Source organism: Serinus canaria, chromosome 3, assembly GCF_022539315.1.
Source record: "Serinus canaria isolate serCan28SL12 chromosome 3, serCan2020, whole genome shotgun sequence".
In the NCBI taxonomy this organism is placed as follows: Eukaryota; Metazoa; Chordata; class Aves; order Passeriformes; family Fringillidae; genus Serinus; species Serinus canaria.
Window position 1 is genome coordinate 40,781,882 of NC_066316.1, and position 18,871 is coordinate 40,800,752.

Consider the following 18,871-nt stretch of genomic DNA (forward strand, 5'->3'; position numbering starts at 1 on the left):
TAGGCTAAGGCTAAAATCCATTTTGTTGTTGCTACACGATTGTTTGGGGGTTTTTTTACCAAATCTCCTTATGCACATGAAAGAAATCCTTTGAGTCCTTTATTAAATTGCATATTTATAGTGAAATAGATTGATCTACAGACTCATAGAGATGCAAAGATGATGAATGATACATTTTTGTTTTCTTGTTTTTCACGTTTTTCAGAACTTGCCTGGATTGTTTTGGTGTTGCCTTGTATGACTGAGTGAGCTTGTATTTTCCCAAGTAATTTGTAAATTTTACAGTAAAAGAGAAAGACAATGTTACTGCAGTAACCAAGATGGGAGGACAAAAATATGTAAAATCTTGTCTCCATACAAGTCAAACTCTAGAGAGAACTTTTTTTTAGTCATGTCAGCTCAAATTTCATGTCAGCTTGAATTTTTAACTCTATTCCAGTGATAACTTACTCACTATTTGAAGTTTACTTAAGCTGTTGTTTTGTTTTGTTTTTCAGCTTCAACATGCAGCAGAAGCAGAAGGATGTTGAGGGCACTATTTTATTACCTCTGCACTCCTCCATATTTTTACTTTCTCTACCTTTAAGTATCAGTCAGTTATACTGTCTTGGTGTGAGGCATGCAAACGTTTTAGCCAGTGGTAATTACAAGTAGCAATGGACTTATCTCAGCATTTCTGGCCACCTGACTCAAAGCCCAAGTTACCCAGGAGTTAGCTCACAGCATGAAACCAAAGCAAGATTTGAGTTCAACCCCAGTGGGCCTTCAGAGAAATAACACCTCTATTCAGAAGGTAAAGGCAAACAAAAATGTGGAAGAAGGACCAACAGATCTGCCATTTTGGGGCAGGACATATTGCTGCATTTGTTCCAAGGATGGGAGACAGGATGCTCTGGTTTTTGGCTGTCCTGTGGTCTAAAATCTCATTGGCAGCAGCAGGTCATGGGCAGGACCAGATCATTGCTTCTGGAGCGTGTCTGCTGGTTTCAGTTTACTCATAGGCACCAGGTTCACACACTCCAGGATGATTCTGCAACAAAAACCACTATGAATAATGAGAGAGATCAGGAGATTCCCATGAAAAGCACACACAGCTGAGGTCACCTAAGGCACTAAAGTCAGTCTGAGTTCATTTGCTAGGATTTTCACTTACACCTTGGAAATTTCAGCAGATACAGTCAGGAGGGAATAAAGTGATTTTATAACACAATAGTCCCTCTCTTCTTCACTCACTGAAGGTGTGCAGACAAGGGTAACAATAGAACGAGGCATTCTTCTACTCTTGCCCTGGAGGGACTTGTACAGTAGAGAGAAAAATGAACTGAGATTTGGTTCCAGCACTAAACATTTTCTGAGGCATCTTCAGGAACTGATATGGTTCTGAAAAGATACTCTCTATGTAGTTAACTTTTTCCTTCTGGTCCTTAACAAGCTTACCTATCTGGCCAGAGAACATACATTCACCATCATCACCCACCCTGCTTTCACCTGATTCTGCCTTTGCTTTATCTATTTTTTTTTCCTTTTATGCCCACCATTGCTCCAGCTCACATTTGATATACTAAGATACAGTTAAGAAACTCTAGTCCAATCCACCTGTGGATAAAAACAAGAATGACTAAACAAATAAATAATTTTGAAACAACAGATTTGTAAATCATCATGTGGGTTTGGCATTTCTACCCTTTCCTGATCCTGCTGTTTCCATTGCAGGACCTTTCTAAAGACTCTCTCTTACCTTCTGCTGACAGAATGGGACTTCATGACCACTGGTACCTCCAAGGACCACTGTATAGCAAAAAAAATAAGCAAAACAATAATGCAAAAAGAGAAGAATGTGTCTATCAGACAGAGGAATTTAGTTCTCCTATCATGATTGCATAAATTTGATCAGATTTGACCAAAATTTTTCATTTGAGTTTTCATTCCCAAGGAAGCTTTTGTAGATCATATTGACCCAGACCAAACAATTACAGAATTGTCTGAACTATAAATATTCCTATTTCTTTCTTTAACCTTGGCTTGCATTTCTTTTTCCTTGACTTAAGCAATACTATTTCATTCTGAAAGGATCCAGGGGAGTGAATCAAAAAATTAGTAAATAAAACAAATATAAGATAGATAAATAACAGAACCCCACTATGGTTTATCTAACCTTCACTAGCCATGAGAAAAGAATTCTGGGATCTCACAAGGGTTATATCTCTCATATAGATTTCCAAAGATTATGACATTTGAGACTATAGAGTTAAGATGAATTATTAAATAGCAGTGTACAGTTCTCTCACAGTATGATGGTTTTGTGTGTTTATGAAGCAGCTTGGGAGGTTAATGAGTACAAGTGCATACTACAGATTCTCCACATATTTTACTCTGCTTGAGACATGAAGAAAATGAATAAAAAGCTCTTATCATGTCCTGAAAAATAATAGCAGAGAGTTTTAAAGGAAGAGAGTGTACTGCTACAGCATCCCTAAGAAACCCAGACATGCCACTCTTTTTTACCCAAGCTGAAGACTTGTTTAAGTTATAAGACACAAATTCAGATGGTAGCTATTCCTCCTCTTTCCACAAAGTTTATTGAGATACTTATGCAGAGCTTGCTCCAGCTGTCAGTTGTCAGGGTGTCTCTTTGCCAAAAACTCTAAATCTATCTATACAAATCTATACAAATCTCACTGTTCTTGGAAGCCAGTCTGATTACATGACCAAGCTCTCCAAGAGCTGACTTGTGCACTAGTGCACAAGAGGATAGCTCAGGTCAAACACTGGAGTCAGCAAGGTAATTTTTCATAAACAGAGGAGACCTAGACTAAAGAGTGTGGTAAATCAGACTAAGGAACTCTGGCAAAGAGAAACATTTTCCTGTCTGCACAGTAGAGAGTGCAGCTGAAACTGGGTTTGCGACCTCAAAAGTCATGAAAGAAAAATCTTTTTCTACCATATGTGTTGCTGATATGTTATTACATGCCTTTTTAGAAACCAAATTAGCCCATGCAGAATGTAAAAAAAACTATACTAATTTTAATAGTTCCAAATCACAGTGTAGACTACTCTCAAAAAAAAAATCTGGATAAAATTTATCAGAGCAAGCAATAGGTAGTGTCTGAAAGAAATAATCAAGCTGACATAAATGAGATGGAGAGCAACTACTAAAGAATGTGATGTGGGACTAACAGTAACCAGCTGAATCTGTCAGCATTGTTATACAGATGCAAAAAACCACCGGTCAAACAAACCCAAACAAAGCATGTCTGCATATTCAAATATGAATCCAGCCTGAAAAATAAATGAAGTTGTTCTGCTTTCTGCTACACTGTGCAGACACTGCTTAATAAAGGGCTACGTAGGAGAGAGGGCTCTGTGTTTCAAGAAAGATGTGAACTAACTGGAGACAGGTTAAAAACCGATCAACTGTCTGGAAAGACCTGAGTTAAAAGGAAAGATTAAACAAACTGAGATTGGCAGAAAGCAGGGGAAGACAGAAAAATCCTAAATTGCTTCTCAGAGTTTATTAAAAGAAAAGTCTTTTGCCTAATGATAAATATCTAGGAGACAAGCAAAGTTAGCTCTGTCTTGTGTATGACAACACCTATTTTCCTACTCAAACGCGGATTAGAAATGATTACTTAATTCTTGTCCATTACTCAACTATGATTTATGTGCCTATACAATAATGAAAAATCTATTTATTGTTTCATCCTAATTGTATTTTCTTCCGTCCCTTTGTTTCTTTTCCAGTGTCTGAACTTCAATCTCTACTATATTCATTTCAATAATATAAAACTGCACTAATTGTGTGTGACATTTTCTATGATAATATGGGTACTTCCTGTCATGTCAAATTCACAAATGTGTGAAACACCTGCAAAGTCATCCACTGACCTGAAAAAGAAAATCACATATGGTCATGCACCCACGTCTTTTGCAAAACATGTATAGTTAATTCTACTTTCCATTCAAACTAGTTCTATTTAAAAAAAATTAAAATTAGTGCCCTGTGTCTGCACTTTTGGTTTTGGGTATCTAATAAAATATATAAAATGTTTCCTGGTTACTGTGATCCACTTATTTCTAAATATCAAACAGCAGGTATTCAATGACACTTTTCACACAGGTTTCCCTGTTACCCAATTCTTCAGTCCCTGCAACCCCAATCCCACCCCTGCCTCCAGAGCTCTTTGATTACAGGCTCACAATCTGAGGCCAGGCTATTTATCAGCTGGTGCTCATATTAAGCACTTTTCTTGCCACACAGAAACTATAAATGATGCCCTTGTTAAACCATAAGTATTAATAAAGTAATAAACACCTTGGTAAACCATAAGTATTATTGGTAGGCAGAACCATCTCACTGAAATTAGGCATGGCAGAACTGTCCCAAGCCACAAGTTCATAGAATCATACATTTAATATGTGTTGATTTAATTGTATAAATACCTGTCTACAAAGTTAACTTTTTGCACTCCTCAGAACACAGTGAAACCACTGATCTGCACCTGCACCTGGTTGCTGTGGAATCTTTAGTGCATATACAACCTTTTCACAACCCTTTCAACAGGTGTGATGTTGAATCCATCCATCCATCCATCCATCCATCCATCCATCCATCCATCCATCCATCCATCCATCCATCCATCCATCCATCCATCCATCCATCCAAACAGAACAGCAGGGCTGAGGTTTCATTTCTGAGAGTGTACCAGTAAGGGTAGAGGTGACTATCATGAAAATGGGGAAACAGTTTTTATGACATTCAAAAAAACCCTACAGATTATGTTTCTCCATTACAGAATTTCTTGAAATAAAAGGATGAAGCCTCCATCAGCACAGCCTGTGTCAGTATCATGACTTGTGTGAGAAAGCCAAAGGTCATTTCCAGTGGGATGACAGCAAAGCTGAAGCTACATTGCAACACAGCATGTCCTATTTAATTCCCTAGTGAAGAAGCAGCAGAAATTCATGCAGTGGGATGGCTTTTGTCCTGCTGGAAGGCAAAGCTTCATATTGAAAGAGCACAGCAGGGAAAATAGCTCTAAGGAACAGATAAAAATTCTGGCTCCAATTCCTGTGTGGGATTACGCATTTGATTTTCTTGTTTCTGAAAAAGTGAGCATGAATGCAACTGTAACTCATGTGTATGGCTGGCAGAAACTTTTCACACAGTCTTTGCATCTCTGAACCACCTGGTATGGCAGGCCTGTTCCAGTGCTTCACTAAAAGACCACCAAACCCGGTATGAACCACACATAACCTCAAAGTTTACAAGAGAGTCAGCCCTGCCAAGTCTTTCAGACCAAAGAAGTTCAGAATTAAGATTTGAGTGCATCTGAATAACAATTTTTCAGGGCCCTGTGTGGCGTGGCTCCTTTCTTCCCTCCCTCGTTTCTTCCTAGGGGTTTAGCTGGGAGGAGGCTGGGCTGTGGTACCCCTTAAAATCACCACACTGTCAGAAGGATCAGTCAAAGATCTGGACCACAAGCATTAGGACTACAAGATAATAATGAATTTAGTAATATGGGACTTAGCTTTAAAAGAGTCTCACTTTTCTGAATAAATCTAGCCTAACAGATTTTGAGGAAAGTAGCATTAAAAAAAACACATATCCTTTCTATCCACCAGTAAGAATGAAAATAATATACTGTACGCACAGTTTGTTATGATATTTAAAACACTGATAGTAGTCCCATTATCATAGCCCTGGCATCAGTAAACATTTGTTGTGTATTAGAAAGAATCCAAACAGCTAATGCCAATATACATTCAGAAAGAACAACCACCTCAAAGAACTCTTGTATGCAAAATTGCTTTTTTGTTTTTTTTAAGCAAGCTTCAGGACTAGAATATCCATAGCTGTTTTTTAGTCTACTTTGTGAATGAGAACACATCCCATCCTTCCTGCAGAGCTTCTCTGGTTTTCAAGACCTCATCATTCAAGACCTACAAGCATAAGCTTGTGCAGAAGGGAGCTGTTTGACTGTGGCAATAGGTGGTCTAATGAAATATTACCGTGCCATTTCTTCAAGGCCTCCTTTGGCTTCTTGTGTCATTTATCGTTCTCAGGACCACAGTGTTTACTTTGGAGCCTTTTTCTGGAATTGCTCCTTGGTGCCTGATTGATTTGATGAATCACTGGGCTGCCACTGCCGCTTGACCCTGTTCAAGAGCAGGAATGTTTCTCCGAGGCTGGCAGCTTGTGCTCACTCCAGGCGCTGCTCCAGGTCTCCGAGGAGGAGCAGCTCTTTCACAACACATGGCCTGCTTGGAGGAGTCCTGTCGACAGAATTGGCTTCCCTTGGACTCAGGTGGTAGGAGATGCAATTCAAGGAGATGTGAAAGGCACAGGAGGATGGAGGCAAGAATGGTCTTCTTCCAGTCACAGGTCAAATGTGTTTTTTCTTCACCAGAGCCAGAAACAGATTGCTTCAAAGTGTCACTAGGGATTTGAGGCTGTTGGCCTGAGCGCAGCTGGGACTCCAGCTGAGCTGCTGCTGTTTGTTTAGGAACAACAATTGTTCTCAGTCAGGAACTTCAGCAAACAGCATGTGTTTGGAGCAGCAGGACGATGCTGCTGTTGCTGTGAAGTACCAAGTGTCCTCATGTCCCCACTCTGACTGCGGTGAGAGCTCTCAGCACTTTGTTGGCAGTGATCATCACCTCATGATTAGGTCCATGGACAATTAAGGGATTCAGATATTCCCACACAGAAGTGCAAACACGAGGTTCTGATTCTCACTACTGCTATGAAGTGTGACTGCTGAAACATTAATCTCCACTATGAGTATTTGTCCATATGTGTACTCCTCTACTGGTATGCACACACAGTATGGGGCTGCAATTTGAAATCTTTGGCCAGCAGGATCTGCTGGGGACATTCCTACTTCTTCTATGTCCACCTGCTGTGATGCCAAATTGTAAGGGGCAGTTCATGTGTAATAAATAGCACAGTTTCTTCTCAGCATTCATCTTCTCCCAGGATAATGATTGGTACTATAGTCAATAGATGCAGTAGTATTAGTTTAGCAGTGCTAATTAGGTTCCCTGGAAGTTCTTTAATCAGATTTAGTTTGTAGACATAAATCAAATGAGATTCCTTCTTTGGGATAAGCTGTTCCACACTGGGATTGCTGGATTGAAACAATGCCCACCTTTTAAGACAAAACTACTTCTTGTTTAAAGAAACCACCTTTTTACCAAAAAGGACCTCAGAAACTGCAAGAAGTATTTAAGGAGACCTAGTCAGCATCTGTAGCCATGTTCTTACCTAATTATCCAAGTGGAGACTGGAATGACTGCTAGGCTTTTTTTACAGAGACCAGAGGCGTTGTTAAGCTCAACTATAGAAAGAAATCAAAATTACATATTTTGTAATGTCTTTACCTTATGACCATGCTGGTTCAGAAAGGAACTCAGAGCAGTGAGTGGAATCACAGCAGCAAAGGACATCCAGATCTTGAAAGAACAAAACAGTCCTGCTCCCTAAGGGGCCACCATTCCTCCAGTACACCCATAGGAGGGGACAACTGATATAGACAGGTGGAAAAGCAACCAACTGTCCAAATAGAAAGTAGTTGCACAGAATTTGGGCAGTACTGTACATGAGAGGGTGACCACAAAGTAAACTTCTGAAAAAAATTAAACTTAATACTGGATATTTATAAACTGGAGAGTGGTTTAGCAAGACACATAATGCTATCCTTCTCTTCTGCTTCTAATCAGATTTGGGGCATTTTTTAACAAGCTTGTTAAAAAACCAGGGCACCTGAGAATACTGGAGTGGAAAACAAAAAAGGTGTTCTGGGCCTATAATGTGTTACTTATGAGAATAAATTGATACTGGATTGCATGGGAGGGAGTGATATATAAAAAAAAGGGGTCTTCAAATATGTAAAAGTTTGCCACAGAGTTTGGCAGTGAAGTATTGTCTGTGTTCACTGTGGATAGGACGAGAATTAATTGATTCAAAGAGCAGCTAAAAATACTTCATGAATTAGGGAAATTCTTCTGTCTGTAGCTGTGTTTAAGCATAATACCTAGGGCACTTGTGAAATTCCTTCTCTGAAGAGCAGATGAAGAAAATCATCTGTCAAGAATGGGTTAGATAGAGGCTGCCCTGTCTTGAGGAGGAAGCATGGATCTGGATCATGGATCTTTCCTATTCTACAGCAATAATTTGATATAGTATAAAACTATTTTTCATTGAAATAGAAGCAGCAGACCCTTGAATGATGTGATTTTTTTTTCCCCCTAAATATTTTCCTACCTTTCCCCCTGAATGCATACTTTTTACTTTTATCTGTATTACCATGGACAATTTCGATGTCCAATACCATGAAGAAAGATTATTAGCCGAAAAGATCTTACCTGCTAGAGGACAAACTAAACTCATTCCTCTCAGCTTTTCAAATCCTGCCTAAGACTTCCTATTAGATACTAATGAGAAAGAGAAAAATCTGGCATTTGGGAAAATTGTGTTCTGTTCCTCCTTGGCCTTCTGTGGAAATCTGGGGAAATCCCCTAGACCTGCCTATTACACAGTTCTGCACCTGCTCTTCTCTCATGACTTCCACACAGGTTTGAGCATGTGTACCTTTAGTCTATCTTGGGCACTTAACAGATTTTCCAGGACTGCAATATGCACCTCAGCTGTGCTTGTGCAGTACCTAGCAAGTTGCCCAAGAGGCTTGACTAGTACTAACACAGAACAAAGAAATTGCAACTTGTTTTTGTTTATTTGCTTTAGTTCCACGTGAATAAATTACTCATGAGGGTTCTGAGGTATTTCCAGGGACCCATGCAACTCCAGGGGCACTGGAACTAATGACTAGCTTCCAATCACTCTTTTAGCTGAATTTTCATTCCTCAGGAGCTTCATAAGACATCAAAGAGAAAGAGATTAGAGATCTGCTAATTATGAGGAAAGATTTCAGTCTTTTTGTAACTCACTAGTAAAAAAGAGAGAATCCGCATGGAAAACTTAATCAATTCTATTGGCACAAAAATCATATGTACTTTATAATCTTCAAAATGTCTGTCAAACTCAGCTCTGTCAAGTCAATTAAAAAACTTTCCAATGAACTTAAAACTTCTACTAGAAAGTCTACTAGCAGATGATAGACAGATGGAGAGCATGGTTGTGCCAGCTTCATTTATTTGAGAAACTGGGATTTGTAAGAATCCTACTCCAGTTACCAGTTAATTTCTCACAGTAAGAATGACACAAAGCATGTTCTGTATCCTTCATAGTTTACTTCTTTTGACTGTATTTGTTCTTTTCTGTTTTAAATTTTTCTTATTACGACTGCTCTCAAAACAAATTCTTTTCAGTCAGAGAAATAAAGAGATGAAAGCCTTTGCAAAGATGCATCATCACAATTCTCTCCAAGTGTCTACTTTTCTGATGGAAAGCAGGTATCTTAAGACCACTCAGGTAGTTCTGTTAGTGGTTAAAGCCAGTTCCAGCTCTAGACATCTACTGGTCTAAGTAGGACTGTACTCACTTTCTGCATCTGTCTAATAGGGTAGTCAGGACTCTGTCTTCCTTCAAGACCTGTGTAATTTGATAGTCTGCATGTGTACTAAATACAGGTTAAATAGAAGATAACTGTACAGCCTCTCACATATCACTGTCTTAAAGTCAGATTTAAGTCCACCACTGATTACAGGTTTTCCTGCTCAGTCTAATTTGCTGTTGAACTTTGCCATTAACAATGAAGCACCTGAATCCAGTGTTTCCAGCAGTCTGTGTAAGAGCTCCTTTATTTTTCCATCATTTTCTATGGGGTCACAGAGCGGCTGAAGTGGGAATGGACTGCTGGAAAATGTCTAGCCCGACAGCCCTGCTCCAAGCAGAGCCAGCTGGAGCAGTTACTCAAAACTGATTTTTGCTTTAGTGATGAGGTTTCTTATATCCAAGCAATGGCCTATATATCACAGCAGCATTACTAAATTTTTAGGAGATGACATGTATCTATTCCAATATTGTTAATAACTCTAAAATTAGCAATGTCAGGTGAATGCAGCTGTTAGGATCCAGAATCACAAGCATTTGGGTCCTTCTGTCTGATCAGAAGGACTGTCATTCTATTCCAATGCCTTAGTGCAGGAATGTGAGTCAAACACGAGGTCAGCTTGGATGAAGTCACTCCAGTGAACACAGGTGGTGAAGCCTCCCGAATCTACATAGTCAAACAAACACTTGCTCTTGTCTGCCTGGATAAAATTAAGTGCACCTTGAAAATAATGGTTTTATTTATATCCCACTAGGAGTTTGTAAGATAAATTTTCTCACTTAAAGGCTGTACCAGAAAGATATGGATTAATATGATTTTATATTCACTTTTGAGTAGATCACAACAGAAATGGTTTTTTCCCTCTGCATTCAAAGGAACAGTTTTTAAGGTCTTCTTTCAAGTCTTCTTTTGGCTCGGTCTTGACCTTTTCAGCTTTAGTTGTCCTATCTTATAGCTCTAAATTAAAAAACAAAAAAATTGTTCCGAGAAAAGACTGTTTTTCTACCCTAACTGATAAAATGTATAAAAAGTTAAGTCAGGTGTAGATATCTACTTAGATGGCTAAATGCCATTTCTGGTTGGGTTTGGTAGTTGGTTTTCTTGCCTTCTCCCCTCTTCCCCCTGCAACCCCTGCCACCCCCCCACCATTTATTTACTGTAACATCTTCTGTCTCACACATCTGGAATTAAATCTTTACCTACAGCTATATCTGCAAATGGGGCATTGTAGTACATAGCCCAGATGGAATGGCCAACCCTTTATGACCTGCATTCCTTTGGGAAACTTAACAGTTGCTCTCAGCTCAACATAAACAATCTCCAATCATTTCTGTTTTCATCTCTAAGAACCCTCAGTATTTCCTAGCTATGAGCATGAATCAGTGGCCTTCATACTGTTCTAAAAGTATTAAGAAAATAGAAAGAATCTCCCAAGCAAAAGGAATATAAGTGAGGATTGCCATCTCTGTAAACTCTCTCTGAGGAAGATAATGTCTGTATTTTATGCATACATCAAACTCTTAATCCTGCTTTTGCACAACTGAAGCAAGAATTTGGCTTTCTGGTTTTATAGTTATTTAATAAAAAATGCACAGCAACAAAGAAAGCCTAGCAGCTGGATGCTGATGGAAACAGCACAGCAGCTCCCCAGGGTATCCTGCCAGGCATCTTAGGTGGTTCAGATACTGGCTGATAGTCTCTGCAGACTAGACCATACATTTCTGCAAGTACTGAGTATGACATAGGCAGAGTATTTTAGTAGCTCTGCCCACCTCTTTTGTGTGGTTTGTCAGTTGCTATAAAGTTTCGTGCAATTTTATTGCTGCTGCTTTTCCTGTACTCATTCCCCTAAGCCACATCTGGAATGTTACATGTCTGCATCTGACAGATTTCTGCTGGCTTTTCAATAGCTTTAGCAAAGTGATATTGGCATAAATACTGTAAGAACGTGGAGGCCCCTTTGCAGCACAAATCATCACAATATGTCTCCATCTGCCACTGAGTCTGAAAGTTTAGTGCTGATATTTTTTGTCTATGACTATTTTGAGTCAGCAGCTATGCTGTTGTTAACAGGAGCTGTGCAATAAGTACATTTTTCATTGTGAATTGCATGCTAAGCCCTGTGCACATGAGCATTTACTTTGAATATGTCTAAATACAGTTTTGTCTGTTTGTACAGACATTGTAAAAAGTGCTTTTTGACTGACTCACAGGGTGAGTAAAGTGAGTAAAGTTAGTATCCCTGACTCAATAATCAACATAAAACCTATATTAATAGACTTTATTAAATGAGTTTCCCAAGGTTTTGTGCCTCAGAATTAAACCACACAAATCCAGATGCACTCCCCCTGCTCCTCACCATGCATTATCTTAGTCTCACCACATGGGTCAGACTTTTCCCTTCCTCCATGTCAGCATCTCTGGCACTCATGAAGAACCGTAATACTTTCTAAATAAGCAAAAAAGTTTTCTCTGACAGTTAAACAATTCTTTTTATAGTGCACAAAATGTGCTTAATTTATTAGGAAAATAAGGAGGATTATTTTTTTGCAATTTATTCCCTGAAGTGAAATATCATCAATAGAAAGGGAATGAAAAAGAACTTCAAATAGATAAGGTAACAGATATATTGACATTCAAAGGTCTATATAAGACAAATTTTACAAAAAAATCCCCTTGGCTTAATATATTTTAGGAAATTAAACTGAAGAAAATTTAGAACTACCTGAAAGCTCCCATCAGGAACCGCTATTTGATGCTCTTAGACCTGTCAAGTAGCAGTAGCAATTCCTACCATGGGCCTTTTTGTCTTAATTTTTCTTTTTTTCCTTCTCAGAACCTGATGGTCTGCAATGCTGAGTGACTCCCACCACCTTGGCATTGCTATGCACTTCTGAGATTTGTGGCAGGTAAAAGGGGAGGATTTTCTACCTTTCCTATAGGTGCCCTAAGAGAAATGGAACAACTTCTCACACAATAGGGACATTACAGACATAAATCTGTGTCACAGCCCCAGATGATGAGAAAGAATATTATGGTGATGGCAGGAAATTAATATGCTCTGAGATGGTTTCCTTTTCAATTAATAATTTTTTGCAGTTACAGTTATATTTTACATTTCAAATGCAAAACATTTGCAACATAATTGTCAAGCTTTTTGCTAAAAAATGATGTATGTATCTCAACATTTTGAGCATGTCAATGGAAAGCAGGCAGTCATGATAAGGCCAATTGCCAACATTGGCTTATCCCACAAGGACACATCCATGGAGACTACTGAATAAACAGTAGAAGAGGTAAAGATACTTTCATTTATTACCTTATTAATCACAGTGAAATGTTTACAGTTTCTTGCAAAAATCAATCTTTCTTCTTGAGAAATACCAGTTCTGTGTCTTGAATTGTTTAGATGTCACAGCCCAAAGGTTTTCCAAGCCATTCCCCAGTGTTAAAACTTTACCAGAATATTGCAGGATGGGGTACAAAAATGTGCATTGATAATGTCTTTTCCATATCCATATGGAAATTCAGCATCAAAATTGGATAGAAAAGTGAACTTCCTCTTTATAAGAAGGCCATATGTGCCAAGACACACATTAATTTCTTTTGAAACTATAGAAATTAATGCAACCGTTTTACAAAAAATATTTTATTTCTGAAAGTACTACAAAAACTAGTGGCTCCACTCTGCTTTGGGAATTGTGCATGACCTAAGAAGTTATTATGAAGTAATAGCTGATATGAAATAGATTGTGATTTACCAACTGCATTGGTAAATCACAATATTTAATGCTTTGTCAGGAGAATCAACAGAGGGAAGAAAGTATGCATATAATTAGGTAATCAATGCACATTTTTTGAGAAATAGGACCCATCATATTATGGACTTGTCCTGGACAGGATTAAAAATGCACAACCAATGATCCTTCCAGATCCTTCCAGTATTATAACACTACAGGGGTTTGCACTGGAGTTTCTCTAAGAAGTCTTTCAAGTAAATCCATTCTCTGGGACATGCAGGAGTGCTATGAAACCCCAGTTCATAGAAGGAAAAAAAAGCAGCGCTGGCACAAATGTTGCAGAAATAAGCAAGTGAGACTGTTTAATTTTAGTCTGTATGCATCATTAAGAAAAGAAATAAATCTTAAGTGCAGTATTCAGGTGCTAAATCTGGAACTAGATTGTACACAGATGCATTGGCATAAGGCTAGGGGAACATATTTTTAGTACAGGCAACACAGAAGCCACGGAGCTGATCTGCAAACCTCAGTGGGTGAAGTAACCATCCATGGCCTTGGCAAAGGTTCCCCCCTTTTCTGCAGAAGACTGTACCCAGGACAGCTGTAGGCAGGACTCTCACCTTGGCTCTTTCTTTGGCTGTCATGGTGGGTCAAGTGGATTCGTGCCACGGATGCCGGGTTCTGATTTCAGTAACTCAGTTGTACTGGATCTCTCATCAGAAGGCTGCTGATGCCTTCTGGAAGAGAACTGAAAGAGAACAGTTCTTCCCCTCCACAGATGAGTCAAATGGTTCTGGATAGAACATTCCTGCTCAGGGCATGTGATTTCAGTAAAAACCAGACTTCATATCTTCCATGCAGTTAAGAATGGTTGCTAATAACAAAAATGATCTCCTCATTTTTATGTTACTGTAGATGGAAACAGAAAAAAAAAACCAAAAAAACAACCCTGAGAACTGAAAAGACCCTTCAATCAATGCAAAAAAGTGGATATTATCCACACATCTTCAAATATAATACAGCAAATATTTCACCCCCACTTTGAAACTATTCCATATATATTATTTGTTATAATAATAAACTCAGATAATATATTGAATACCAGGGTCATTTTTTTTAATTAGGCATTAGCTCCAAAACATTTTTCTGTACTCAAAACTGCAGATATGTTTGAAAGTCTGGACCTTACAGTGTATTGGTCTCAATTTGCCAAATATAACAAGTTAGCAGGAAAGAGTTCTTTTCTTCTATGCTTCCAGCATAGTGCCCCATGGTTGAATGAAAAAGTAGAAGGTAAACAAGGGAATATGGAAGCATTCAGTTAAGATTGCCTATCTTAATTTCTCTTAAAGGAATGTCAATTCATTTTTAGAGGAAATCTTGAACAGGAAATAGCAGGAGCTGATTTTTTTCATATTGTTGTCATAATGACTTGTGCCTTCATGTTTTAAAACAGATGGTCTTGTGATAAAGTCATTGCCCTAGCATTCAGAATCTCTCTGTTTCATTTCTGTTCAGCTACAGCTTCCCTTTTCCTTATGTTTAGGAGAAGGAGGATATTATCTTCTCACACCAGAGCGATGGCTGATGCTAGGCACAAAGTTTGATTGTCCAGTGATGGACAATAGAGTTTCTATGCAGAGTTGAGAAATCTTCCTGTCTATAACCATGAAAGGCTTAATTTCATTCCATTTAATGAATAATACTGATTTAAGGTGTATTTCAAGTTTGGACACCTCTTTGATGGAGACATCAAATAAGCTGACCCAAAACGATAATTTATCATTGATGGCATTTAAATATTGTTAAATAAACATTAAAATATAAAAATACATATAAAGTCTATTTTTATATAAATATAAAAAAATATAAAGTCTTCAACAAAAGGCAATTAATTAAATCCTATGGAGGGATTTGGAACTGCAGAAAAAAATAATTGTCTCAGTGTCCTCTGCTTAAAATTGAGTTTGCTTCCTTCTCAAATAAGTGGGAACTTTACATTCATGTATAACAAATCTGAAAGAAAAGTGACTCTTTATTTCTGTCTTATAAAAAATTACTTAAAAGGAAGAATTTCCAAGAAGAAAAAAAACCAAAAACTAATGTGGTCTATTGCCATTTTACTGCCTGTATATGCTCCATTTCTCTGAAAATTGTGCAGATCTTAATCTGAGCATTTAGCAATGTTCTGCTTTCTTTCCTTCTCCTTTAGGAGCACTGGAACTTTTTAAATGGAGAACTGTTTTTCTCTAGAGCAGTGATTGACAATATCTTTGGAACTTTATCTCACTTGAGAAGGCAATTGATCTTCCAGTTGTCACTAGTTTCAGCTCAAAACACTGTCCCTATTTCCTCAGCATCCAGGGCGAGCTACTGCATATAGTGAAACCCACTGGATTACATCCACATCCAGATGGGTGGTCCTTTGCTTCTGGTTGCAAAAACCTAGACACTGAGCTGAATCTTTGAAAACCAGGACAGATTAATTTTCTTGGGCTCCAGCTCTGAAATGCTGTAAACTCAAAAGTACTCCATTCTCACCAGGAAGGAGTGCCTTAATGTCTTTCTAGTGGAGGTTATTGCTATTTGCAAGAAGGTAGAAGCAGCAGCTCCAGGAAGTACACTGGACTGAATGATCAGTCGAAGACTGCCTGGCATGAAACTGAAACCATTAGGTTTCTTTTTCTTCACTCATATGAAGAAAAAGCATTGATCAAAAATTATCCTTTCAGCTGCTAACAGTGCCTGCAGCTTGCTATCCTTTCCTTTGTTTTCTTTTCCATCTCTATTATTTAAAGAGAAAAACAATCAGCTCATAAAGGGGGTGTCAAGACTATCTGCCAGAAGTTACTGAATGACTATGTAATCTCAATGACTAAAATAATTTTCTAAATTAAAAGTTACCTTTGAACAGCTGTTGCTAAGATTTGAAGTGTGATTTGGAACGCAACCCTCCAGCTTCCAGAGGCTGGTGCATTTAGCGGTGCTGAAAAGAATTCAGAAATGACAGCAGTATCTAATAAGAAATTCACTTGCTCCTAAAAGAGAACCAAACACTTCTAGCTCTAAATATATCAAGAAGACCAGGCAATGATCAGTGATAATTGACAAGGGGAAAGGTTGTAAGAAATCCATCCATCTCATTTGCCTGATTCCAACTGTGGCCAGTAGTAGCTGGCTAGGGAAGGCATTAAGAACAAGTCAAGAGCAGAATACTTAACCTTCGCAAAATATGTAGATTTTTCTCTGTGTGTGTGCATGTGTGTGTATATATATATATATATATATATATATATATATATATATATATATATATATATATATATATATATATAACATATCTGCCCAAGAGCTAAAACAATAGATTTGGAGAAGGCCATTAACATGGGGAGAATCCTGTACCTACAACAAAATATCAACACAACAGCTGATCTTTTCAGCAAGCAGAGGAAATTTTTCTACCTTTGATGTACCACATGAACCCACTACAGACACTTGTACAAAGCAGTAAAAGCAAAGTAGGATATTGTTTTTCTCACACACAGCTTTATGATGAAATATATATTAATTCCTTTCCAAAGTCTGGGAAAAATCAAGCCTGTCAATGAAATTAAACAGCAGCAGACCTGAAATTGGTAAAAAGGAAATTTATACTGTACTGAATGTATAATCAATCTCCAGAGCTCTCAATAGGAGGAGAATTGGGATTAAAAATCTGGGATATTTTATGAATAACAATAATATTTGCAGTTATGTTAGTGCAAAATAAACCATGCAGGCACAAAGGCAGACCCACCCATTTATTGCCTGGGGCTAAGATTATGTTTTTCTTCTAGGAGTGCTAATGTACATTTTTTAATGATAAATACTTGACACCTTCCTCTAGTGAATTTGGTACAGGCAGCTTTCAAGAAGTAGAATAATAGACTAGAAGAACCTTTGGTTTAATCAGCACCAGGTTTCTTTTCCTTCAAAGGCCCCCTTCCTCATCTACAAGGGTGGTCTTCTCCACAATGGAAACAATGCTGTGCCAAGTTATTACATAGCTATAATTTTTTTTCAAATGGCTTTAGAGAGCAGATGTTCCCATGCAAGCATTAGAGCTCTTGCTCTGTGGATGTCTGCAGCACAAACCAAACACTGAATCTCATCCAGCTATCACTCAAGCAAAACTCCCACTGAGCTGCCCAGGATGAGGACTTGGCCCTCTGACTGTGACAGTCTGGGCAGCTCCTGTCCCGTCCTGTGGCTAGCAGGGAGTACACACGGATGTTAGTGTTCATGATCTATTATTTGGGCTGCCTGATGTGCAAAATCACAGGTATAATCCTTGGGTGGAATTATTTCCTTTCTTTCTGGAAGAAACCATGGCAAATCTGCTTCTCTTATAATGGATTAATCCTTAAATACTGTGAGCTCATCCTAACTGTTCAGAATTCAGTGGCTTATCTGAAGTTTACCCAAAACCCCCTCATTTTAGAAGTGATCAAGAAGTCTCATCAGAACTTAATTTTAGGATGATTTCAGGACTTCAGGTTTTCCTGGTTTTCTGGTTGGCCCAAAACCAGTTAGATACACACAATATAACAAGTATTTTAAAGGTGAGGAATTGTATGACTAAATTTTAGTAGGTGGGAACATGATGCCCAGGGAAGCGAAAAAAATTCTGCCTAGTATTACTCACCTGCTCTACTCAGCTTCCCCTTGTGAGAAAAAAAAGCCTCTCCACAGGAATTTCAGACCTTCTTCCATACCCATCTCTTTTTGGGAACCAGATGCACAGACATTGTATAATTTTTAAATATGTATTTTTACCAGATTATGCAAATATTTCTGAGTACATTCAAAAGCCTTAAAAAAGGTGGTAAGAGCAATGGACACAGGTGAGAGGATGCCACTGGTTTAGGTGAACCTGCTCATTCCCAGAAATTCTGCTTTTTTTTGGTCCTTTCCCTTCTGCTTTTCTGAGAGATCCTGTATTAGTGCTAATACAGGATCTCCAGTCATTTTATTTCCCTGTCTTTAGTTTTTTGGGTGGATTTTAGGAGCCACAAAGAGATCTTTTTCCTATAGAACCATAAATAAGTGCTCATGTTCAAAACTCTCATGAAGATACATACTGAAGAGCTTACAGAACTCTTGAGAAAGTGGAGAATAAGTTCTTGATCACACTCTTAGCCGAATAATGTCAGCCATTGATGTCCTTGCAGAAGTCTACAAGACTGAACATTTGTATTGTTTTAAAGGACTCACAAAGAAATGTACTGAAGGCTACATGGCTTTCTTGTGTAATGTTTCAAGTACTCTCACAGGAATGAAAAGCCAAGGAAACCAAATAGTTGGGATATTTGTAAGGCCAAGAAAAGTTAGAACTTGTGTTCACAGCTCAAAACTGGCATTTGACGTGCTCGGCATTCTTATTCCTCCTAATGTAATTCAAATTCCCCTCCCTGGGAGTTTTTTATGTTCATAGGAAAGATGTCTCATGCTAAGAATTATTTTCTTGTATTTTATTCTCTTTGGTTTGTGATGATTCACTGGTTCCCGAAATTCTCCAGCAGGAAGGCAATCCCCACTCACACCAACGAATCCCAATGACTCAGATGGGACTCAGAGAAG

General features: G+C 38.3%; 1 long non-coding RNA gene across 1 annotated transcript; it reads right to left on the bottom strand.

Annotated features, from left to right (window-relative positions):
- Positions 1-515: 515 nt before the first annotated feature.
- Positions 516-14,298, bottom strand: LOC108962431 (uncharacterized). The gene is made up of 3 exons (XR_001991057.3): positions 13,873-14,298; positions 1,739-1,788; positions 516-1,030 (listed from the first exon to the last, which is right to left on the bottom strand). It is a non-coding gene; the product is annotated as an uncharacterized LOC108962431 (long non-coding RNA).
- Positions 14,299-18,871: the final 4,573 nt, after the last annotated feature.